Source organism: Canis lupus, chromosome 18, assembly GCF_003254725.2.
Source record: "Canis lupus dingo isolate Sandy chromosome 18, ASM325472v2, whole genome shotgun sequence".
Lineage (NCBI taxonomy): Eukaryota > Metazoa > Chordata > Mammalia > Carnivora > Canidae > Canis > Canis lupus.
This window is the reverse complement of record NC_064260.1, coordinates 6,230,514-6,256,145: the sequence shown is the minus strand read 5'-3', so window position 1 is coordinate 6,256,145 and position 25,632 is coordinate 6,230,514. Positions and strand designations below refer to the sequence as shown.

Here is a 25,632-nt window from a genome sequence, read left to right as displayed (position 1 = left end):
CATTGGCTTCCCACTCAAGAAAACTAAGGTCCCTGTGAACCTTGACCCCATTGGATCCCCTACCATTATCCTGCATTTTATGTTAAAATCCCCTTACTTTTCTTTATAATTTTTCCATATGGGTGTTTTGTTTCCTTTTTAAATTTATGATATTAATATAGTTCTCCAACTTGTTTTTTTGCATAAGTTGTTCATTTTTCTCTATTGTGAATAATACTTCGCTGAGCATGCTTATTACTAATTTTTATATGCATCGACATTTATTTTTTTGAATTGCTAAGTCACAGTATATATAGATTTTTAGGGCTTTTGATACACATTAACTTTAGAAAGACTACTGATTTATTCCACCAGCCTTTGCCAACACTGTATATAATCATTAGTCTATATAAAATTACCAATTTGAAGGGGTAATTTTTTTTGTTCCAGTTTGCATTATTTTATCACATGCATTCCTCGCCAACTGTGGGGAACATTTTCTTGAGGGGTGTGTGATTGGCAAGACCAAGAGTGGCAAGATTAAGCTCTCATAGAAAAGAGAAGGCAGGGATCCCTGGGTGGCGCAGAGGTTTAGCGCCTGCCTTTGGCCCAGGGCGCGATCCTGGAGAGCCGGGATCGAATCCCATATCGGGCTCCTGGTGCATGGAGCCTGCTTCTCCCTCTGCCTATGTCTCTGCACCTCTCTCTCTCTCTCTCTCTCTCTCTCTGTGTGACTATCATAAATAAATAAAAATTAAAAAAAAAAAGAAAAGAGAAGGCTAGGAAGAATATGAAATAGCATTAAATATTTATGAAATATATGTGAAATATAGCATTGGACGTGTATAGTATTAAATGTATAGATACATGACATACAGCACTAAATATATATTAAGGGTGGAATGCATAGAAATCTTTTAAGATATCCGCTTACCAAACATGTGTGAATACCAGCAGGCATCTCTTCTTCTGAAAGGCCTTCTTCAATTCATTATTCAAGTAGCAACATCTTGCTCTCCTCTGTTCTTGAGGATACACAGATTCTGTCTCTTCTTAAAGTGTTCAGATCAACATCAGTTTTCATCACCGTTCTTTGTAGTCATGAGCTTTGTAGTCAAAACATTTCCGCCTTATTCACTGGGTGATCTTGCGAGAAGTGTTTTGCCACTCTGAGCATCAGCTTTCTTATCTGACCCATGAGGCAAGGAACACCTCCTACTACCATTCCCTTGCCTATCTGTTCTATCGAAGCTGGAAGAGCTGCCCATCATAGTCATTTTCCCATCATATTCATATGACTGATCATGTGATACAGTTTTAGCCAATGAAAGATACTGTACATGTCTACTCTGGGGCTTCTGGGATAGACTGGACTTTTCTCATGAATGAGACTGAAGTCACCGGCACTACCACATACTAGTTCATTCAGCTTTCATCATTGATGTGATTTCTAAAGCTGCATCAGCTACTCTAGGACCAAGATGGAAAGAATCACCAAGATAATCACAGAGGTACCTGCTTTCACATCACTGAATTGCTGAACCAGTGAACCATTTTTTTATTACCTGAAAAAATAAATTCCTGTTATTCAGACTTTCTGTTCATACTGCATCTCATGGGTGGGTGTGAGAATTATGGAAAGTAATTTTTTAAAAAAGACTAAAATACAGTGCCTAACACTGTATTTTTATGTTTTTAAATACAGTGTCTAACACTAAAAGGTGTTTTTATGATTATTAGTTATAGGGTTAGCAATACTAACTGATCTCAGCTTCCACATGATATTCTCAACTCTGATGTATGAATCTGGCTGGTAGTAAGAAGACATTTTTCTAAGGCCATTTCTTTGCCTCAAACTAGCATCAGTTGACCTAGGACAAGTTTTGAGCCTCTGTGGGCTTCAGTTTCCTCAGACGTTTGTGAAAATGATGTTGAAATTTCCTTTCAGATCTAAAATTCTTTTATTCTCTTTTATTTTCCTTAGAAACCTTTTCCATCACAGGATATAGGATCCAGGCTGATGGGACCAGAGAAGGATGCATAGAGTGGGGGAGAGTCTGATATTTCTAATAACATGTACACAATTTATGTGTACCTTCCTGGAGTTTAAAAGTTAGGATGCTTAGCTCTGGAAGAAGTCAGAAGCATTGGAGCTGCTCTTGGAGAAAAGGTAGGCAAACAGTCTAGGAATGTACAATGTCAAAATAGTTGTCTAAAGAGTACCTGGGACATAGTGGGGAGGTTATTTGCTCATCTCAAAGTATGTCTCAGAGAGATAGCATTCCCAGAGAGATCCCTCTGGGAGCAAAGAAATTGGCAGGTGACATTTCCCTCCCTAGACCCTCAGCATAAATACAAAGCCACCTGTCAGAACCAACACAACATGGATACTCACTACCTCACTAGCATACACCAAGCCAAGTCACTCCTACTCCTGTGGAGCTACACCTCCCAGTCACATTTGCCTCAGTCCCAGGCCAGAGGACCCTCTGCCCCAGATGACCACCAAACCAATGCTCACACTGTGTCTCCCCACTCATAAGCTTTGCAGAACCTCAGTTCTGGTAGCAGTGGCAACAAAATTCATTTCATAAACACACCAGAGCACACCTAGTTAAAGCATGACCCATTCAGGCCAGGCACCAGACATTGCCCATGACAGTCAGAGAGCCTCTGCAAATGTCTGGCCTAAGGATAAAGTGCCCAGGATACAACAGCAGAGTGCATGCAGCACACATTGGAGACACTCCTGGAAATGCCAGGCCCTGGAGAACAGGGGAACTACATGGCAAGTCACTACAGGACCTCTTCTTCATAAGATTGTTAGCCTCAAAAACAGAAGTAACTGACTTTCCTAAAACACAGAGACTTAAATAAGATGAAAAGACAGACCAGATGAGGGAAAAAAACAAGACCGCAGCCAGAGAACTAAGTGAAACAAATGAAAGAAACATGTCTGATAAAGAATTTAAAGTAATGATCATAAGAATACTCACTGGACTTGAGAAGAGAGGGGAAAACATGAGTCAGACCCTTAATACAGAGATAAAGAATAACATAGCAGAGATAAAGGACACAATAAATGAAATCAGAAACATGCTTGATGAAAGGAGCAGCAGGCTGAAACAAACAGGAATGAATTAATATCTAGAAGAGTATGGAAGTAAGATGATCAAAAGAGAGAAAAGAATTATGCAAAATGAAAATTGACTTAGGGAACTCAGTGACTGAAAATTTAATGACACTCATATAGTGCAGAAGAGAAAGAAATGAGAGCAGAACATTTATTTGAAGAAACAATAGGTGAAAACTTCCAGAATCTGGGAAAAGAAACAGACATCCAGATCCAGGAGGAACAGAGATCTCCCATCAAAATCAACAAAAAGCAGACCCACACCAAGACTTATTGTAATTAAATTGGCAAAATATAGTGATAAAGAAAAATTTTAAAAGCAGTGAGACACACACACACACACACACACACACACACACACACACGAGTAACTTACAAGGGAAAACGCATAAAACAAGTAGGGGATTATTCAACAGACTTTGCAACCTAGAAGGGAGACACATGATATATTCAAAGTGTTGAATGGGAAAAATCTGCAGCCTAGAATACTCTATGTAGCAAGGCTATCATCTAGAATAGAAGGAGAGATAAAGAATTTCCAAAAAACTGAAGGAGTTCATGACCATTAAACCAGCCCTGCAAGAAATATTTAAAGGGACACTTTGAGTGGAAGGAAAAGACCAAAAGTGACAGCATAGAGAAAGGAAATACAAAAGCAGTAAAGATGAATATATCTATTAAAAGTCAGTCAAGGGATGCCTGGTGGCTCAGGGGAGTCTGCCTTTGGATCAGGGTGTGAACCTGGGGTCCTGGGATTGAGTCCCACATCAGGCTCCCCGCAGGGAACCTGCTTATTCCTCTGCCTATGTCTCTGCCTCTCTCTCTGTGTGTCTCATAAATAAATAAATAAAATCTTAAAAAAAAGAAAAGTCAGTCAAGAACCTAACAAAATGAAAGGATATAAAATATAATAGCATATACCTAAAACATGAGGAGAGGTGTAAAGAATGGGTTCGAATTTAAATGACCATAAACTTAATGTGGATGGTTACATGCAGATGGGGTTATATACAAACCTAATGGTAACCACAAATCAAAAAAGACTAATACATATGCAAAGAATAAAGATAAAGAAATCCAAACATATCACTAAAGAAATGAGCAAACCAAGAAAGAGAGAAAGACAAAAAAGGGTTAGAGGAAATCTTCAGAAACAACCACAAAACAAATAAAAAAAATGACAATAAATATATATCTGTCAATAATTACTTTGAATGTAGATGGACTAAACACTCCAATCGAAAGACATAAGTTGACAGATGAGATCAAAAAAATAAAAGCAAGACCCATATTTATGCTGCCTACAAGAGGCTCGTTTTAGATCAGAAGAAATTGGAAAATTTAAAGTGAGGAGATGGAGAAACAGCTATCATGCAGGCGGATATCAAAAGAAATCGGGCACTGAGGTGTGCAATAGCACTGGGTGTTATTCTATGTGTTGGCAAATCGAACACCAATAAAAAATAAATTTATAAAAAAAAATCAAGAATTGTAATACTTATATGGGACAAGATAGACTTAAAGATTGTAATAGGAGATGGGGTGGAAGTAAGACAACAGAGTAGTAGCAGGACCATGGGCTTGCCTCGTCCTTCCAACACGGGGAGATCAACATCCAACCACCTTGAATAACTACAAATTAAAGTTTAAGGATTGAGGATTAAGAAAGTCTGCACAGTTGGAGAATGTGGCAGATGCGATGTTCAAAGATGTGAACTGAGGGAGAGGAAAGCCATGCGGCTGCAAAGGAGAGGAAACCCTTTTGGCAGAGCAAAGTCAGGGAGAAAGAGAAAGTGGGGGAGAGCACAGGGGGCAGGGATCACATAATGGGCCACGCTGAGGAGATCCCCTGGGTCACACTGGGAGAGATCACTCCCCTTCCCAGAGTACATTTGGAAAAGCATCTTCTGCTTCTCCAAGGACAAGAGACCAGCTGGGAACCATTGAATGGTGTTCAACAGTAGGATCAGAGATGCACATAGAAGGAAGAAAACCTCTCAGCTTTTGACGGTGAGCCGCAGTAGGCCTAAATTTCTGTGTGTGCACCGAGTGGCTGCTTTTCTGCAGCAGAACTGAGCAGAGAGCAGACACAAGGGCAGATTGCAGACCACCTGGCTGCTGCGTTTCAAGGTTTCCCACAATAAACTCAAGCCTCTGAGACTGCTTTTCTGGGACAGAACGGAGTAGGGGCCTGAGGAGGGCCCGACAGCCTATAACGCAGCTCCAGCTTTCGCCGAGCATTACAATAATCTCTAGCCTCCTCCTTGACACTATGCAACTGCTTTTTCGGGGACTGGATGGGACGGTGCAGGCCCCAGGGCTCTCCTCCAGGGCAAGGGAGTGGGCCCACACTTTGCCAGGTCCATTCAAATCTGGAGTTTTGAGAATGCCAGGTGGCTCGGTTAGTTAAGCATCATGAACCCACAGTCCCGAGACTGAGCCCTGCGTTGGGCTCCCTGCTCAGTGGGGAGTATGATTCTCCCTCGGCACCCTCTTCTGCTCATGTTCTCTCTCTCACTCACCCTCTCTCTCAAATAAATAAAATCTTTACAAATTTTTTTAAATTAAAAACAAAAAACAAAAAACAAAAATACTTGGAGTTTTGAATCTCTGCCACTAGCCTGAGATAAAGTACAAAACATCTGTGGCTCCAGGAGTGCTGACAGCCCAGGAATAGACAGGTTAAGGGCAAAGAACTGATGACAGCCCAGGGCACAGGAGATTGCTTTTCTGAGGGCCTCCGAAACATTGGTAGCCAGGAGTTTTCCTCCCCAGGGACAAAAAGGCAGAGTGATGACACATTTTTCCTCCTCCCTGTCCCCCTGCCCCAGAACAGTCAGACTTCAGAGAGAAACACAGCATGTCCAGTGGAGTCTGGAGTTCCCTATGCTAAAACCTGCCCCTCCCCCCCTCCCTCCCCCGCACCTGGCAGGGGCATCTTTAAAGGAGTCAGTAACCTTGTAAGCCAGCTCAGCAGGCTTCTCCCTCAGAAGAAACTCAGGGGCAGCTGGGTGCCTCAGCAGTTGAGCATCTGCTTTTGACTCAGGGCGTGATCCCGGGGTCCTGGGATTGAGTCCTACATTGGGCTCCCCTCAGGGAGCCTGCTTCTCCCTCTGCCTGTGTCTCTGCCCCTCTCTCTCTATGTCTATCATGAATAAAAATAAATAAATCAAAAATAAATTTAAAAAAGAATAAATAAAATTTAAAAAAAGACCAACACAGGCCCCCACATCTACCAAGTCTCCTGTTAAAGAATGCTCCAAGACACTAGCTTCCTGTGGGAATAGGGGAAGATGGTGTTTTCTTTTTGTATTTTCCTCCTCTTCTAAATTTTAAATATTTCTATTTTATATTTTCCATGTTTGGGGATCCCTGGGTGGCTCAGCAGTTTGGCGCCTGCCTTCGGCCCAGGGCGTGATCCTGGAGTCCCGGGATCGAGTCCCGCATCGGGCTTCTGGCGTGGAGCCTGCTTCTCCCTCCTCCTGTGTCTCTGCCTCTCTCTCTCTCTGTCTGTCATGAATAAATAAATAAAATCTTTTAAAAAATATATTTTCCATGTTTTATCTTTTATATGTATTTTTATCTTATATATATATATATATATTTGTTCTTTTTTTTTTCTTTTCTCTTCATCCTTTTTCTTGGTATCAGGCTTATAAATTTTTGTTCATTTGTTGGTTTTTTAATTTCCTTTTTTTTTTTTTGGATCAGGCTTCTTATTTTTTTTTCTCTTTTCTTCTTTCCTTACTCTTTTATTCCTTCTTTCTTTCTTGTTCTTTGGAATCAGGCTTATAGTTTTTGTCTGTTTGTTTGCACTTTTGTTCCTTTTCCATTTCCCTCATCTTGGATCAGGCTTTCCCCCCCTTCTTTTCTTTTTTCTTTTACAGGCCTATATTTACAAACAAATCAAAGCACACCTAGTTAAAGGTCCAAACACTTCCCAACTCCAAGCAAGGAGGAACTCTGTAGAAGATGGACCAGTGGGAAAGAGCAGCCAAAATGCAACAGCATGGTGTACACAGCTTACACTACAAACACTTCCTGAAGTTTGTTGTCATTGTTGTTGTTTTTATTGTTTTTTTCTTTTTTCCTTTCTTTTCTGGAAAAATGACAAGATGGAGAAATTCACCCCCAAAAGAAAGAGCAGGCAGTAATAGTACTCATAGCCAGGGATTCAATCAATACGGATATAAGAAAGATATCTGAACTAAAATTTAAAACAACTTTAAAGATACTAGCTGGGCTTGAATAAAAGCATAGAAGACACTAGAGAATCCCTTACTGTAGCAATAAAAGAAGTAAATCTAGTCAGGCAGAAATTAAAAATGCTATTACCAAGATGCAGCCCCAAATGGAGGCCATAAAAATGAGGATGAATGAAGCAGAAGAAAGAATCAGTGATATAGAAGATACAATGATGGAAACAGGTAGCTAAAAGAAGAGAGAAAAAAACTACTAGATCACAAAGGGAGACTTACAGAACTCACTGATTCCATAGAGCAAAGTATAATCTAGATTATAAAGGTCCCAGAAGATGAGGAGTAGGGGAGAGGGGCAAAAGGTTTATTTGAACAAATTATAGGTGAGAACTTCTCTAATATGGGGAAAGAAACAGGCATTCAGGTCCAGAAGGTCAGAGAACTCTTCTCAAAGTCAATAAAGATAGGTCAGCAACTCAACATATAACAATGAAGATTGTAAATTTCAAAAATAAAGAGAAAACCCTGAAAGCAGCTCAGGACAAGAGGTCCTTAACTTACAAGGATAGACACAAAGGCCTGGCAGCAGACCTGTCTGAAGAGACCTGGCAGGCCAGAAAGGACTGGCATGGTATATTCAATGTGCTAAATGGGAAAAATATGCAGCCAAGAATACTTTATCCAGCAAGGCTGTCATTCAGAATAGAAGGAGAGATAAAGAGTTTCCAGGACAAACAAAAACTAAGGAATTTGTGAACACCAAGCCAAGAAATATTAATGGGGATCCTTTGAGCAGAGAGAGTACCCAAAAGTAACAAAGAAAGGAAAGGAACAGAGACAATCTACAGGAACTGTGACTATACAGGAAATACAATGGCACTAAATACATATCTTTCAATAGTTACTCTGAATGTAAATGGACTAAATGCTCCAGTCAAAAGACACAGGATATGAAAATGGACCCATCAACATGCTGCTTACAAGAGATTCATTTTAGACCCAAAGACACCTCCTGATTAAAAGTGGGGAGAAGGGGAGAGAAGAGATGAAGAAGGATACTATATCATAATAATGGGGTCTATTCAACAAGAAGATCTAACAATTGTAAATATTTATGTCTCTAACATTGAGGAGGCCAAATACATAAATCAGTTAAAAATAAAATTAAAAGAGCTCATTGTTAATAATACAGTAATAGCAAGGGACTTTAACACCCCACTCACAGCAATGGACAGATAATCTAAGCGGAAGATTAACAAGAAAACAAGGGCTTTGAATGACACACAGGCCTAGATGGATTTAACAGATATATTCAGAGCATTTCATCCTAAAGCAACAGAATACACATTCTTCTCAAGTCTATTCTCCAGAATAGACCACATACTGGGTCACAAATCAGGTCTCAGGCACCTGGGTGGCTCAGTGGTTACATGTCTGCCTTTGGCTCAGGTCGTGATCTTGGGGTCCTGGGATTGAGTCCCACATTGGGCTCCCCGCAGGGAGCCTGCTTCTCTCCTGCCTATGTCTCTGCCTCTTTCTGTGTGTCTCAAATAAAATAATAAATAAATAAATAAATAAATAAATAAATAAATAAATAAAACCGTTTTAAAAAAATCAAGTCTCCACTAGTACCAAAAAATTGGAATTATTCCCTGCATATTTTCAGACAACAATTCTTTGAAACTTGAACTCAATCATAAGAAGAAATTTGAAAGGACCACAAATACATGGATATTAAAGACCATCCAACTAAAGAATGAATGGGTCAACCTAGAAATTAAAGAGTTGAAAAAATACATGGAAGCAAGTGAAAATGAGAACACAACAGTCCAAAATCTTTGGGATGTAGCAAAGATAGTCCTAAGAGGGAAGTATATAGAAATACAGGCCTTACTTAAGAAACAAGAAAAGTCTCAAACACACAACCTACACTTACACTTAAAAGAGCTGGGGAAAGAGCAAATGAAGCCTAAAGCCAGCAGAAAAAGGGAAATAATTAAATTAGAGCAGAAATCAATCAAAAGAAAAGAAAAACAGATCAACAAAACTAGAAGCTGGTTCTTTGAAAGAATTAATAAGATCGATAAACCCCCAGCCAGACTTATCAAAAAGAAACCCCAAACACCCAAGTAAATAGAATCATGAATGAAAGAGAAGAGGTCATAACCAACAATGAAGAAATACAAATAATTATGAGAATATTATGAGCAATTATATGCCAACAAATTAGTCAATCTGGAAGAAATTCTAGAAACATATACATTAACATAACTGAAAGAAGAAGAAATAGAAAACCTGAACATATGTATAACCAGCAAAGAAATTGAATCAGTAATCAGTAATCAAAAATCAAAAATCTTCCAACAAACAAGAGTCCAAGGCTGGATGGCTCCCCAGCGGAATTCTACCAAACATTTAAAGAAGAACCAGTACTTCTCTTCTGAAACTATTTCAAAAAATAGAAATAGAAACCTCAAAACTCATTCTATGAGCATTACCTTGATCCCCCAAACAAGACAAAGACCCCATCAAAAAGGAGAATTACAGATCAATATCCATGATGAACATGGTTGCAAAAATTCTCAACAAAATACTAGGAAATATGATCCTACAGTACTTTAAAAGGATTATCACCATGGCCAAGTAGGATTTATTCCTGAGCTGCAAGGATGGGTCAATATTTGCAAATTAATCAACATGATACATCACATTAATAAAAGAAAGGACAAGAGCCATATGATCTTCTCAGTAGATGCAGAAAAAGCATTTGAAAAAATGTAGTATCCTTTATTGATAAAAATTCTCCACTGTGTAAGGACAGAGATAGTATACCTCATTATTATAAAAGGCATACACAAAAGACTTACAATGACTAAGAGCTTTACCCCTAATGTCAGGAACACAACATGGATGCCCACTCTCACCATGGTTGGAAGTCCAAGCCTCAGCAATCAGACAACAACAACAACAACAACAACAACAACAAAATGGCATCCAAATCAGCAAATAAGTCAAACTTTCACTCTTCACAGATGACATGATACTTTCTGTAGAAAATCCGAAAGACTCCACCAAAAAATTGCTAGAACTGATACAGGTATTCAGCAAAGTGGCAAGATATAAAATCAATACACAGAAGTCTGTTGCATTTCTGTACACTAACAATGAAGCAGCAAAAAGATAAATCAAGGAATCAATCCCATTTACAATTGCACCAAAAAAACAAAAGAGACCTAGGAATGAACTAACCAAAGAGGTCAGAGATCTGTCCTCTGAAAACTATAGAACACTTACGAAAGAAATTGAAGAAGACACAAAGAAATTGAAAAACATTTCATGCTCATGGATTAGAAGAAAAAATGTTGCTAAAATGACTATGCTACCCAAAGCAATTTACACATTCAATGCAATCCCTATCAAACTAACAGCAGCATTTCTTTTAAAAGATTTTATCTATTCATGAGAGACACAGAGAGAGGCAGAGACATAGGCAGAGTGAGAAGCAGGCTCCTTAAGGGGAGCCTGATGTGGGACTCGATCCCAGGACCCAGTACCGTGCCCTGAACCAAAGACAGATGCTCAAATGCTGAGCCACTCAGGTGTCCCACACCAGCATTTTTCACAGAGGTGAAACAGTTCTAAAATTTGTATGGACCAGAGAGATCCTGAATAGCCAAAGTAGTGTTGTAAAAGAAAACCATAGTTGGAATCATCACAACACCAGACTTCAAGTTGTATTACAAAGTTATAGTCATCAAGAGAGTATGGTACTGGCACAAAGACAGGGATCAATGGAACAGAACAGAGAGCCCAGAAGTGGACCCTCTACCGTATGGTCAACTAATCTTTGACAAAGCAGGAAAGAAGATCCAATGGAAAGAAGACAGTGTCTTCAGGAAATGGTGTTGGGAAAATTCAGTTACATGCAGAAGAATGAAACTGGGCTACTTTCTTACACCACACACAAAGATAAACTCAAAATGGATGAAACACCTAAATATGAGACAGGAATCCATCAAAATCCTAGAGGAGAACACAGGCAGCAACCTCTTTGGCCTCAGCCACAGTAACTTCATCCTAGACACATCTCCAGAGACAAGAGAAACAAAAGCAGATGAACTATTGCACGTCATCAGGATAAATAGTCTTTGCACAGTGAGCGAAACAATCAACAAAAATAAAAGACAACTTACAAAATGGAATGGGAAAGGATATCTGACATATCAGATAAAGGGCTCATATCCAAAGTCTAAGAACTTGAACTCAATACCCAAAAAAATATAAAAAATCAAGTCAAGAAATGGGCAGAAGACATGAATAGACATTTCTCCAAAGAAAACATACAAATGGCCAACAGACACATGGAAAAAATGCTCAACATCACTCATCATCAGGGAAATACAAATCAAAACCACAATGAGATACCACCTCACACCAGTCAGAATGACTAGCATTAACAACTCAAGTAACAACAGATGTTGGCAAGGATGCAGAGAAAGTGGAACCTTCTTACACTGTTGGTGGGAATGCAAACTGGTGCAGCCACTCTGGAAAACAGTGTGGAGGTTCCTCAAATTTTAAAAATAGAACTACTCTAAGACCCAGCAATTGCACTACCAGGTATTTATCCAAAGGATACAAAACTAGTGATGTGAAGGTGTACATGCACCCTCTTGTTTGTAGCAGCAATGTCCACAGTAACCAAACTATGGAAAGAGCCCAGATGTCCATCAACAAATGAATGGATAGAGAAGATGTGGGATATTTATTCAATGGAATATTACTCAACCATCAAAAGGAATGAAATATTGCCATTTGCAATGATGCACTGAGGTATTATGGTATACATAATACCACAAATGGGTATTATCTTAAGCAAAATAAGTCAGAGAAAGACAAATACCATATGATTTCACTCACGTGTAGTTTAAGAAACAAACAAACAAAAATAGCAAAGGAAGAAAAAAACAAATTAAGAAAAATACTTTTTTTGGCATATTTTTTATTTAAATTCAATTAGCCAACATAAAGTACATACTTAGTTTCAGATGTAGAAATAGACTCTTGGGACGCCTGGGTGGCTCAGCAGTTGAGCATCTGCCTTCAGCTCAGGGTGTGATCCCAGAGTCCTGGGATCAAGTCCTGTATCAGGTTCCCTGCAGGGAGCCTGCTTCTTTCTCCTCCTGTGTCTCTGCCTCTCTCTGTGTATGTCTCTCATGAATAAATAAATAAAATCTTAAAAAAAAAAAAAGAAACAGACTCTTGATTGTGGAGAACTGATGGCTACCAAAGGGGAGTGGGGAGGGTGGATGGGTTAAATAGGTGATGAGAATTAAGGAGTTCACTTATTGTGATGAGCACAGGATGATTTATGGAATTTTTGAGTTACTATATTATACATCCAAACCTAATATTACACTTTATACTAACTGGAATTAAAACAGAAACTTAAAAAAAGAAGTAGTCATGCCAAAAATGTTTATTCTGTATATAACTCTCAAGTGTAGTGTTATCCAATAGAATATTCTACGATGGTGGAAATGTACTGTATTTGCACTAATACAGTAGGTACTAGCTACGTGTGGCTATTGGGCACTTGAAATGAGGCCAGTGAGATGGAGGAACTGGATTTTTTAAAAAAGATTTTATTTATTTATGAGAGACATAGAGAGAGAGGCAGAGACACAGGCAGAGGGAGAAGCAGGCTCCATGCAGGGAGCCTGATGTGGTACTTGATCCCAGGACTCCAGGATCACACCCTGGGCTGAAGGCAGGCTCTAAACCACTGAGCCACCCAAGGATCCCCAGGAACTAGATTTTTAAATTAAAGTTAATCTTCATAAAGCAATTTAATGTCAAATATTTATATGTGGCTACCATTTTGGAAATGTAGCTCTAGGCTTCCAAGTTACAGGAAGTGGGAGATGGCAAAACATGTTAAATGACACCATGGGGAATTAGACTAATCCGCAGGGGGAAGTTTTTCTAAGACACTGGAGTCTTCAGAAAGTCAATGTCATAAAAACAAATTTAAAAAAAACAACACATGTAGGGATGAAGAGATGAACAAAACATATGGCATTCACCTGGGTTGGATCTTGATTTAAAAAAAGACCCAACAATACAATCTTAAAAGACAGATGCAACATAGTATTATAAAATCATTGCTAGTTTTCTCAGATATGATATTGAATTGTAATTATGTGTCAGGGTATTATTTTTAGAAGATGCATGATGAGTAAAGGGTCGTATGGTCTACAACTCACTTTAAATGATGCAGGAGATATATGAGTATGTATGCGTAAAGAGAGCTAGAGAAACCTAAAGCAGACACAACAATCTTTTTAATAGTCCGGGCATGCATGATATCTCTTCTAAAAGAGTAGAAAATGTACCTATTAAACTGACTGACTTACAAGATTTCCATGTAGCATCTTCAAGATGCTGTCTGGCTTCCTCTTACTCTAAAGTACAGGCATACTTCATTTTATTATACTTTGCGTTATTGCACTCTGCAGATATTGCATTTTTTACAAATTGTTTTATTTTATTTTTTTATTTTTTACAAACTGAAGGTCATGTCAAGTTAGTCTATTGGCACGATTTTCCCAGCAGCATTTGCTCAGTATATATCTCTGTGTCATATTTTGGTAATTCTCAGAATGTTTCAAACTTTTAAATTATTATTATATTTGCTTTGGTGGCTTCTGATCAGGAATTGACCTGCTAAAAGCTGAAATGATGGCTAATATTTTTTAATAATAAAGTATTTTAATTAAGATATATACATTATTTTTTCAAACATAAAGCTATTGCATAGTTAATAGACTTCAGTATAGTGTAATTATAATTTTTATATGTACTGGGATATCAAAACATTCATTTGATTCACTTTATTGTGGTATTTGCTTTATTGAAGGGGTCTGGAGCTGGATCAGCAATATCTCCAAGGTATGTCTACAAAATATATATGAGCTAAGAAAGAAGCTAAAGAGAGGACTATTAAATATAAAGGGGTCATGACTTGCTGGTTTTGAAAATTCTCAGACCTCTATATGGCAAATAATGTTAAAATTAAGAAATGGCTTCCAAGCAGAGCTTTATCTCAGAAAACTATGGTGTAAGGAAGGCAGAGTGTAGCTATAAAATATTTTGTTAAGAATTGTGTTAAAAGAAACTTCTAGGGTCAAACCTCAGACAGTTGTTCAGATAAACAAAAGAGCTAAGAACCTGAAGGTCATTGTGTTTAAAAACCTAGCAGAAGCCAATGTTGTAGTGGGATGAGCATTTAGGAGACCTGGGGAAGGGATGAATATATTTTTCAAGTGGAGAAATGTGTATCATGTAGCCAGCCTCCAAACTGGCCCTCAGTGATCCCAGTTTCCTGATATTTGTGTCCTGGTCTAATCCCCCCACACTGAATACAATACAGTGGATGTGATGGTATGTGACATCTGATGTCTGGCCATAAATGAATGGCCTTGGCTCTCTTAGATCCTTGCTCTGGGAGAGCATTTGCCATGTCATTTAGGCTCTCAAGCAGCTCTATGAGGAGGCCCACATGGAGAGTACACTCTGTTGGATACTGTTCCCTCCAAATTTATGTTCTTTCTAGACCCAGATATGACTTTATTTGGAAATAGGGTCATGTAATCAGTTAAGATGATGTCATACTGGAGCAGGATTGGCCCATGATCCAATATGACTAGTGTCCTTATATGAGTTAAAAAAGGGCCACAGACTAGGATGCCTGGGTAGCTCAGTCGGGTAAGCATCCGATTCTTGATTTTGGCTCAGGTCATGATCTGAGCCCCGTCTTAGGCTCTGTGCTGAGACTGTGGAGCCTGCTTAAGATCCTCTCCCTCAAAATAAAATAAGATGAAAACAGAGAGGGATGCAAACCCTAAGAGACCCTTAAGTATAGGAAACAAACTGTTTTTGGAAGGGAGGTGGGTAGGGTGATGGGGTAATTGGGTGATGGGCATTAAGGAGAGCACTGAGTATTGTATGCAACTGATGAATCACTGAGTTCTATTTCTGAAACTAATAATATAGTGTAGGTTAATTAAATTGAATTTAAATTAGAACTTTTTAAGAAAGATTCTTTCTCCCTCTGCCCTCCCCCCCGCCCCAGCTTGCATGCACACACATGTTATCTCTCTCTAGGTGTAAAACAAAAAAGGGACAGACACACACAGTGTAGAACAAAGGTAAAGACAGAGGCAGAGATTGGAGTGATGAATCTGCAAGGCCAAGAGTGCCAAGGATGGCTGGCAACAGCAGAAGCCAGGAGAAAGGCAGGGACCAGATCCTATAGATCCTCCAGAGGGAGCATGGCCCTGAAGACACTGGTGCTTCAGATTTCTAGCCTCCGGAACTGTGAGAGAACAAATCTATTGTTTTAAGCCACCCAGATTGTGGATGCTCCGGGAAATGAATACAGAAAGTAACTGAGGCCTCCTGCCAGCACAGCACCAAATTGCCAGTCAAGTGGGCGAGCCATCTTGGAAATGCTCCTCCAGCTTCAGGCAACATCTAACTGCAACCTCACGAGAGACCTAAGCCAGAATTGCTCAGGTAAGTTAATCTTGAATTTCTCTTCTATGGACATAAATATAATACATTTTTTGTTCTTTTAACCCACTAAATTTTGGGGTATCAGTAATACTGCAAAGATCTTGGGGGAAGGCCATACCTTTAAATGAATAATAAATAAGTTCACTTATTTGATATATTTACTAAATTAGGTGCTCTGGTCTAGAGCTTTTTTTTTTTTAATTTTTTATTTATTTATGATAGTCACAGAGAGAGAGAGAGAGAGAGAGAGAGAGAAGCAGAGACATAGGCAGAGGGAGAAGCAGGCTCCATGCACCGGGACCCTGATGTGGGATTCGATCCTGGGTCTCCAGGATCGTGCCCTGGGCCAAAGGCAGGCGCCAAACCGCTGCACCACCCAGGGATCCCTGGTCTAGAGCTTTGATGATGGTTTGGACGCTTGGCCCGAGTAAGCAACTGAAACTAGAGATTATCAGAAAGAGTGGTTTGGAAAATGGCATTACTTAAATTGCTTTAAGAGTGGTTGAAAGACCGTAATTCCATTCCATTACTGTCTGTCCACTAGGCTTTAGCTATTGTGCTGTCTCTGTACTGCTCATATTAACGGGTTCTCTTCCTTCACTGCCCTCACCCTTCAGCAAGAATGGAAATTAGTTCCATTTTCATCCTTGACCTTGAAATGTCTGATGCTACTCCCATAAATTTGAGTCTGGTTGAACACTGAGCTGCTCTCCTGATCCTAAGCTGCCTCATAGCTAGTAAAATGTGGCTCAGAAGCCTGCACACAGACTTTTGTAAGGCCTGAATGGGGTAATTGAATGCAATGATGCTTATTAAGTGCTTCACACAGTGTCTGGCTCAATACGTGATCGATATTATTACTATACATTAGAAATAAAATGCACTCAAGTGATTAAACCCATTAAATGTATGAATGCCTAGGAGAAAGGATGTGAAGAATCCCTATTGCTATACCCCTTGAGTGGGCCATTGGGAACATTACCAATGACTCAGAATGGGCTAGTTTAAAATTAAATACTACATCTCTTTGGAAGAGCTAGCCATATGTAGGATATGTGTGTGCTGAAGCTGCAGCATCTAGGGGGAGGAGCAAGAGCGCCCTGAAGAAAGATCTCGTGATTACCAGAAGCAAGGAAATGGGGCTGGAATGGAAAAAGAATGATAAAAGCTACCTGGCTTACTTCTGGGGTAGCAGAGGCAACCCGTTCCATTATTACAAACTTCTTTCCTTAGAGAATCACCCCTAATTCAGCTCTAAAGGTGACATTGATTTTGCAAACATTTTTTCTGTGTCAGCTGCTCTGCTCAGATTATTTAATTGCCCCCTAACAACCCCATAAGGAAACACTGAATGCGGCCAAGCCCAGACTAGAACCCAGAGTCTGACATTAGAGACTATTCCTATCTCAGTGCCTGTAAATGTTGATGAGCTACTGAATAAAATGTACCTCCATCTCCCCAAGGCACCTTAATGTTACAGCTTCTCTCTGGGTGTGGAATGCAGGAATTTCAGGTGTCAGCATCCTGTGTATGGTTGACTAGTTTTCAAAGCAGGGGAGGTTGAGTGCGGAAGGAAGGAGGGTGGCTTGCTTTGCAGCTGTCCTGCAGGCCCATTGCAGCTCCCATTTCCTTTCTCTTCCCACCTGCCCTACCCACCCAGCTTCTGCTCTTGTTGACCTTCAGGGTCTCTTCTTTCAGAAATGGCTAATATTTGTGATGATAAAACGATTGAGAAACTCTGGTGTTTTGTAAACACTTGACATTCTTCATTTATGAATTTTCCCATTTGACAAAAATAGTAGGCTTTCCATATGGAACAAAATCACAAAACTAAGATGTTAGCAAGACAATTGAAACCAGAGTGGCCTGGGGCATGCAGGGTAGGAAACAGCGCCCATACTTCACTAGTCCCTGTTTGAACACAAGACAGTGATGCTGACAATTAAGTAGAGGGATGTTTAAATTCTGCTCAATTTGTGATGATTGTGGTTGCTGGGCAGTGCTTAGTATAGTTTAGAAAGAGTCCCAGGAAAATTATGGAGACAAAAACTATTGAGGGATCAAAACCACTGGGCCATTCCTGGCCCCTCAAGCCAGGAAAGTGAAGCTGCAGGGTTGAGGGGCACACTTGGGCTCCCTCCCAAAGTCTACTGGAAAGCAGCCATGCCCTCTCTCCACCCCCAGTGTATTTTCACAAAGAGCATGAGATCAAGAGGGGAAGAAACAGCCACACATTTGGGGAAGCCGAAAAGCAAATGGATGAATGATTAAAGACTGAGCAGAGGAAGGCCAATGGGAGGAAGGAGGGGCAAAGTGAGCCCAGAGCCCCCAGCAAGGAGAGCAAGAGACACCTGGCCAGTCACCCAGACCCCACTCAAGGCTTTGGGACTGACAGCTCCAGGCCCTCTGGATGGCAGTGAGGAGGTTGAGTCTAGTTGGTTTTGACCCCAGTCAGTTTTCTAGATGCCTCCTCCATCTACCCAGTGGCATCACAGCCTCCTCCCCAACTCTAGCACAAAGTTGGAAGCTTCTTTTCTTTTTCTTTTTTTTTTAAAGATTTTATTATTTATTTATTTATTTATTTATTTATTTATTTATTTATTTATGAGAGACACAGAGAGAGAGAGAGAGAGAGGGGCAGAGACACAGGCAGAGGAAGAAGCAGGCTCTGTGCAGGGAGTTTGAAGTGGGACTCCATCCCGGGTCTCCAGGATCAGGCCCTGGGCTGAAGAGGGTGCTAAACCGCTGATCCACCTGGCTGCCCAGAAGCTTCTTTCCAAAAAAAAAAAAAAAAAGTTCTGTCTTTGGCCCAGAGGACACTGGATCTAATTGAAGGTCGGACTATCTGATGAAGATAGCCACTCAGCTCACTGTCCCTACTTCCTTCTGCCACCTGCTGGCAGGAGGTGGGGTCATCTTAGCAGGGATTGAGGAGCCCCAGAAACTGAACTCAGCAGTTCCCCGACTGAGAGGATGATGAGATCGTACCACATGGACCAGAATTTCCATCAGTTTCAGTCTCTTGTCATAACTCAGTAGTTTTGGAGTTGATGGGGTTAAGATGGCACAGTAGTAGGGAGACCCAATGCTTGCTTTGTCCCTCAAACACAGCTGGATAAATATCAGATCATTCTGAACACCCAAGAAATCAGTCTGAGGACTGAGAGAACAAACTGCACAACTAGAGTGAGAAAAGAGACCACATTGTGGAAAACAGGATGTGAGGAGACTCATGATTTGGGGAAGAAAAGGATCATGGGTGCTATAGTGGGGAGAGAGCCCTGATTATTTAGAGAGGAGAGAGAGAGACCGAGATAGCAAGCACAGTGCACAGGGGATTGCACAAGAAAAATAATTCCCCAAAACCCTTGACTGGGAAAGCGAGGGGTTGATTATCACACATTTTTACCACCAGTGGAGCTCAAAGACTGAAGCTTTAGAAGTCTCTGCCACGGCCAGTGGTGTTCCTACAGAGAAAGAGGACAGAAGCCTGGGAACAGACAGCATGGTCTCTGGATCCCCTGGGTCACACTGGAAGGATAGTGCCTTTCTTGGAGTGCATTTGGAGGTGTGGCACTGCCTCTCAAGAGATGAGAGTGGTGGGTGCCATTCATTAGCACAGGGGCAGAGCCACCTGCTGAGGGCAGCTAGCCTGGATGCCTGAGTTTTGCTATACTTTAAGCTCCAACCTCCTGTGTATTGGTATGACTACCCTTCTGGGACAAATTGGCACCAGCTCCAGCATGGTGAGACACCCCCCGCCCCCAGAGGATCACAAGTCCATGCTGCCCTGGGTCCCTAAAATTTGGAGTTTTGAAACTCAGCCTGTATGCCTGAGATAAGACACAAGTGCAGTGCACTGCCAGGCAGGTATGTGGCCCAGACAGAGATGGGGTTAAGGCAGGGATCTGAGGGATGCCTGGGACACATGAGCAGAGATTGCTTGCTCTTCTGTGAGAGCTTTCTGCATGGTGCAGGGTGCAAAATCCTCACTCTGGGGACAAGGGAGCAGGCTGGCACCATTTTTCTCCCCTGCCCATCAGCAGACAGACTTCAGTGAGTAACACAGCACCCAGAGTGGAGGCTTGAGCCTCTTACACCAAGCCATGCCCCCTAAACTCTGCAAGAGCTTTGGTACTAGGGCAAGTTTGCCTGAGAGCTAGAGCAGGAGTGGCCCCCAGCACAAACACCCTACATGCCCCATGTCTACTGATCATAGGGGTGACCAGGTGGCTCAGTTGTTTAAGCATCTGACTCTTGATTTCAGCTCAAGACATGATCTCAGAGTTTTGAGATCAAGCCCTTCATCAGGCTCCATGCTCAGCAGGGAGTCTCCTTGAAAATCTCTCTCTCCCTCTCTCTCTCACCCACCACCTGCTCTCTCTCTCTCTCTCTCTCTCTCCAAGATAAATAAATACGTCATCAAAAAGAAAAAGTCTACCAAGTGTAGACTGCTGCAAAGCTTCAGCTCTAGTGGAAATAGGCCCTGGCTTCTTTTAACAAGCAGACCACAGCACACCTAATTAAAACTTGGCACACACTGGACAAGGTCCAAACACCCCCCACTGCAGGCAAGGAGAAACTCTGCAGAGGACTAACCTGAGGGAAAGAGCAGTCAAAACACAGCAGAGTACACACAGCATATACTAGAAAGACTTCCTGAAGGCCCTAGACAGTATATGACCTCTTTTAATATAACTTCCAGATGCAGGAAACATAACAGGCTTTCCTAACCCAGAGAAGCAGAGACTTACATAAAATGCTAAGATGGAAGAGTTCATCCCCAAAGAAAGAACAAGAGGTCATGGCCAGGGATCTAACTGAAACAAATACAAGTAAATATGCCTTATCCAGACTTTAAAACAAAAATCGTAAGGATTCTAGCTGGGCTTGAGAAAAGCATAGAGGACACCAGGGAATCCCTTATCATAGAGACAAAAGACCTAAAAACTAGTCAGGCCGAAATTTTTAAAAATGCTATAACTGAGATGCAAAATTGACTGAATGAAATGACCATGGGATGGAAAAAGCAGAGGAGTGTGTAAGTGATATAGAAGATAAAATTCTGGAAAATAATGAAGGTGAAAAGAAGAGGAAAAGAAAAATATTGGATCACAAGTGTAGGCTTAGGAAACTCAGTTACTCCATAAAGCATAATAATATTGGTATCATAGAAGTCCCTGAAGAAGAGAGGGAAAAGGGCGGGGAAAGGTTTATTTGAGCAAATTATAGCTGAAAATTTCCTAATCTGGGGAAGGACATAGACATCCAATCCAGGAAGCACAGAGAACTCCCATCAAAATCAACAAAAGCAGGCCAACACTAAGACACATCACAGTAAAATTTGCAAAAATACAAAGATAAGAAAAAAAATCCTAAAAACAGCAAGGGAAAAGAAATCCCTAACTTACAAGGAAAGACAAATTAAGTTAGCAGCAGATCTATCCACAGAAACTTGGCAGGCCAGAAGAAAATGGCGTGATATATTCAACGTGCTGAAGGGGAAAATAGTAGCCAAGAATTCTCTATCCAGCAAGGCTGTTGTTCAGAATAAAGAGAAAGAGTTTCCCACACAAACAAAAATTAAGGAGTTCATGACCTACCACTAAACCAGACCTACAAGAATAATTAAAGTGGACTCTTTGAAAGATCAAAAGTGATAGAAAGAAACAGAAAATCTTCAGAAACAATGACTTTACAGTTAGTACAATGGCACTAAATTCATGTCATATCTATCAATAATCACTCCTACTGTAAATGGACTAAATGTTCCAATCAAAAGGCATAGGGTGTCAGAATGGGTAGAAAAACAAGATCCATCTATATGCTGCTTATGAGAGGGTCATTTTAGACCTAAAGACACCTGCAGATTGAAAGTGAGTGAATGGAGAAACATTTATCATGCTAGTGGGCATCAAAAGAAAGCCAGAGTAGCCATACCTATTATCAGGCAAACTAGATTTTAAACCAAACTAGATTTTATAACAAGAGGTGAAGAAGGGCACTATATCATAATAAAAGTGTCTAGAAGATCTAACACTTGTAAATATTTATGCCCCCAACTTGGGAGCACCAAAATATATAAATCAGTTAATAACAAACATAGAGAAACTCATTGATAATAATACAGTAATAATAGGGGATTTGAACACTCCACTCACAGCATGGAAAGATGATCAAGGCAGAAAACCAACAAGGACAAAAGTCCACACTCTTGTCCCACAGCCTGCATGTGTGCCACCGGGGGCCACTGTCCTTGCGGCTGTGGCCTCTTGCTCTGTGTAAGCCTTCTCTCTGCGCCTGCTGGCCGGCAGGGAGCCGGTGAGCCTGGGTTCCCTGTGGGGTGAGGTGCTCACTGACAATGTGGTGCCAGATGAAGGAAAGCAGTGCCTGGACCCAGGGCCTGGTCAAACTTGGCTTCCCAGGCAACCAGTTCCAACATCAGGAATGCCAGGAAGGAGGAGATCTTGAATTCCCTCAAGTACATCCCACCCCCACACAGGTGGTAGTTGGAGCCCGCCTTTACACTTTTTGAGAAGTGTGAGGTGAACAGAGTACACACACACACCCTCTTCACCTCTCTCTGCCCCCAGTGAAAACACCACTATGCTCATGACCCCTCAAGTTCATCACTTGGTCTAGGATATGGCACAACAATGTTGCTTGGAATTTTGAGAAGTTCCCGGTGGGCCCAAATGGTGTGCTTGTGAACGGATAAAGCCCCTGCTTTCCAACCATTAATACTGAGCCTGATGTCAAAGCCCTGCTGTCCCAGGGGCCCAGCTGTGCCTAAGCAACCCGCCTATTTCTGCTGCTTGGCAGTCACAGCACCACCCTCTGGGGATTTCACCCATGATAGTGTTTCCTGGAAATCTGCTTGGAGGAATGCCCAATTTCCAAGAAAATCCCCTGAGATGAGAGCTTCTTGTCCATCCCAGTACCCTCTCCCCAAGCCAAGTCGTCTCTCTAAAAAACTGTTGGATGTCAGGAAAAAAAAAAGAAAAGAAAAGAAAATCAACAAGGAAATGAGAGCTTTGAATGACACACTGGCCCAGATGGACTTAACAGATATATTCAGAGCATTTCATCCTAAAGCAGCAGAATGCACATTCTTTTAGAGTGCACATGGAACATTCTCCAGGATAGATAACATACTGGTCACAGGTCAGGTCATAACCGGTACAAAAAGATTGAGATCATACCATGCGTATTTTCAGACCACAACACTATGAAACTTGAGGTCAATGAAAAGAATAAATTAGGAAAGAACACAAATACATGGAGGTTAAAATAACATCATACTTAAGAATGAATGGGTTAGCCAGGAAATAAAGAAGAGATTAAAAAAATATATATATACATGGAAACTGGGATGCCTGGGTGGCTCAGCGGTTTAGCGCCACCTTCAGCCCAGGACGTGATCCCGCAGTCCCAGGATCGAGTCCCATGTCGGGATCCCTGCAGGGAGCCTGCTTCTCCCTCTGCCTGTGTCTCTGCCTCTCTGTGTGTGTGTGTCTCTCATGAAAAAATAAATAAAATCTTAAAAAAAATACATGGAAACAAATGAGAATGAAAACACAATAGTCCAAAATGTAGCAAAAGCAGTCGTAAGAGGGAAGCATATAGCAATCCAGGCCTTCCTGAAGAAGCAAGAAAAGTATCAATCAAATACACAACCTACCCTGACACCTATAGGAGCTAGAAAGGGAGCAGCAAATGAAGCTTAAAGCCAGCAGAAGAAGGGAGATAATAAAGACTAGAGCAGAAATAAACTATATAGAAATAAAAAGAAAACAGAATAGATCAATAAAACTAGGAGTAGGTTCTTTGAAAAAATTAATAAAATTGATAAAGTCCTAGGCAGACATAACAAAAGAGGGAGGGAGGGAGGGAGAGAGAGAGAGAGAGAGAGAACCCAAATACTTAAAATCATGAATGAAAGAGGTAAGATCACAACCAACACCACAGAAATACAAACAATTATAAGGGAATATTATGCCAAGAAACTGGGCAATCTGGAAGAAATGGATAAAGTCCTAGAACATACAAACTACTAAAACTGAAACTGAAAGAAATAGAAAACTTTAACAGATCAGTCACCAGTAAAGAAATGGAATCAGCCATCAAAAATCTCCCAGCAAACAACTCTGGGCAGCTCTCTGCTGCATATAATCAGAGGACCCTAAAATTTGAAAGGTAAAAACGAAAGCCAACCAATAGAAAAAAGCAACTCAGCTCAACTAAACTAAAAAGCAGGCTGAATGTGGCAGGAGAAAAACTCCCAGGCCACGGACCGGGGCTCACGAGCCTGTGGCCCTGGGGTGGGGGTGGGGGTGACACGGAGTCCTTGCAGGCATCCTGACTCTGCACCCGAGGAACAGGGCACGATCAGCAGTGTATTTCCTGAAGTGTGGGGTGCCTCGGTCAGCAGCACTGGTGTCGCCCTGGGGCTTGTCAGCAAATTCTCGGACTCCACTCAGGCCTAGTGAATCAGGCACTAGCCCAGCGATCTGTGTGTTAACCGGTCGGTCGCCTCGTGATTTCTGAGCACGTGGCTATTTGGGAGCCACTGATGCCTGTGCCACTCCCCTGGGGAATGTCCCCTTTCTCTCCCCTCGTCCCATCCCAACACTACTGCCTCCTCTATCGTCCCCTCGGCAGATGCCGCCTCATTCCCTACTTCGCTGAGAAGACTGAAGAAGTCGGAAGAGGACTTCCACAGCTGCCACCACCTGCCACCCATGCACCAGCACCTGTGCTCCCCGTGGCCAAGCTCCTGTCCACAGCTTACCTGCGCTCAGGCACTGGCTCCCACCTCGTCCACCTCCTGAGGACATCACTCCAGTGCTGCCCCCGGTCTGTCCAGGGGCACTTTAAAAAAAAAAAATCTACTCAATTGTTCACACTCATCTACTTACAAACATGCTATTATTTTTCTGAACTTAAAAGTTTTTTCTTGATCTTATTTCTCTCACCAACTATGGCCCCATTTCTTTCTTTTACAACAAAACTTCTTTATTTATCTTAATTTTATTTATTTATGAGAGAGAGAGAGAGAGAGAGAGAGAGACAGAATGAGCCCAAGCAGGGGGGAGAGGGAGAAGCAGGCACCCCACTGAGCAGGGAGCCCAACACAGGGCTCGACCCCAGGACCCTGAGATCATGACCTGAGCTGAAGGCAGACGCTTGACCGACTGAGCCACCCAGGCGCACCTACAATAAAACTTCTTCAAAGTACTGTCTACACTGCTGACAAATTCACCAGTGGCCTCTAACTAACGAGTTATGACTATGATCAATTCTTAGCCCTTCTCTTATCAGAAGCACGTGGCTCAGTTGCCCTTTTCCTTCAGCACGCACATCCGTTTTCCTCACCACTTCCGGGAAACACGCTCCCTATCCCAGTGACTGCTGCTTCTCACCGTCTTTGGCTGGTTCTTTCTCTTCTCCCAACTTACTGCTGGTGTGGCCCAAGCTCTTTGGCCTCTTATCCTCTTCCCCAGTCTCTATCCTCCCTTCCTGGGGGAGCTCATCCAGCCCTGTGGCTTTCGGGTAACACTGACCTGACTCCAAAGGGACAGCTCCATCCTGGATTTCTCGCTGAACTCCAGACTTTCCAAGTTTGTCACCTCTAGCTCAATACGCTTAAGATGGAGCCCTCCTCTTCCTGCCTGGCCTCCTCCACCCCTGGGCTTCTGGCCACGCCCCACCTCTGCTTCAGGTTGCTCACCGTGATCACCTCAC

At 41.6% G+C, this 25,632-nt stretch overlaps 1 long non-coding RNA gene and 1 pseudogene across 1 annotated transcript; both read left to right on the top strand.

Annotated features, from left to right (window-relative positions):
* Positions 1-807: 807 nt before the first annotated feature.
* LOC112661402 (uncharacterized) lies at positions 808-15,882 on the top strand. Its single transcript, XR_003137658.3, has 3 exons — positions 808-2,149; positions 14,231-14,262; positions 15,718-15,882. It is a non-coding gene; the product is annotated as an uncharacterized LOC112661402 (long non-coding RNA).
* Positions 15,883-19,544: 3,662 nt separating this feature from the next.
* Positions 19,545-22,790, top strand: LOC112661369 (glutathione peroxidase 1-like; annotated as a pseudogene).
* The last annotated feature ends 2,842 nt before the right edge of the window (positions 22,791-25,632 follow it).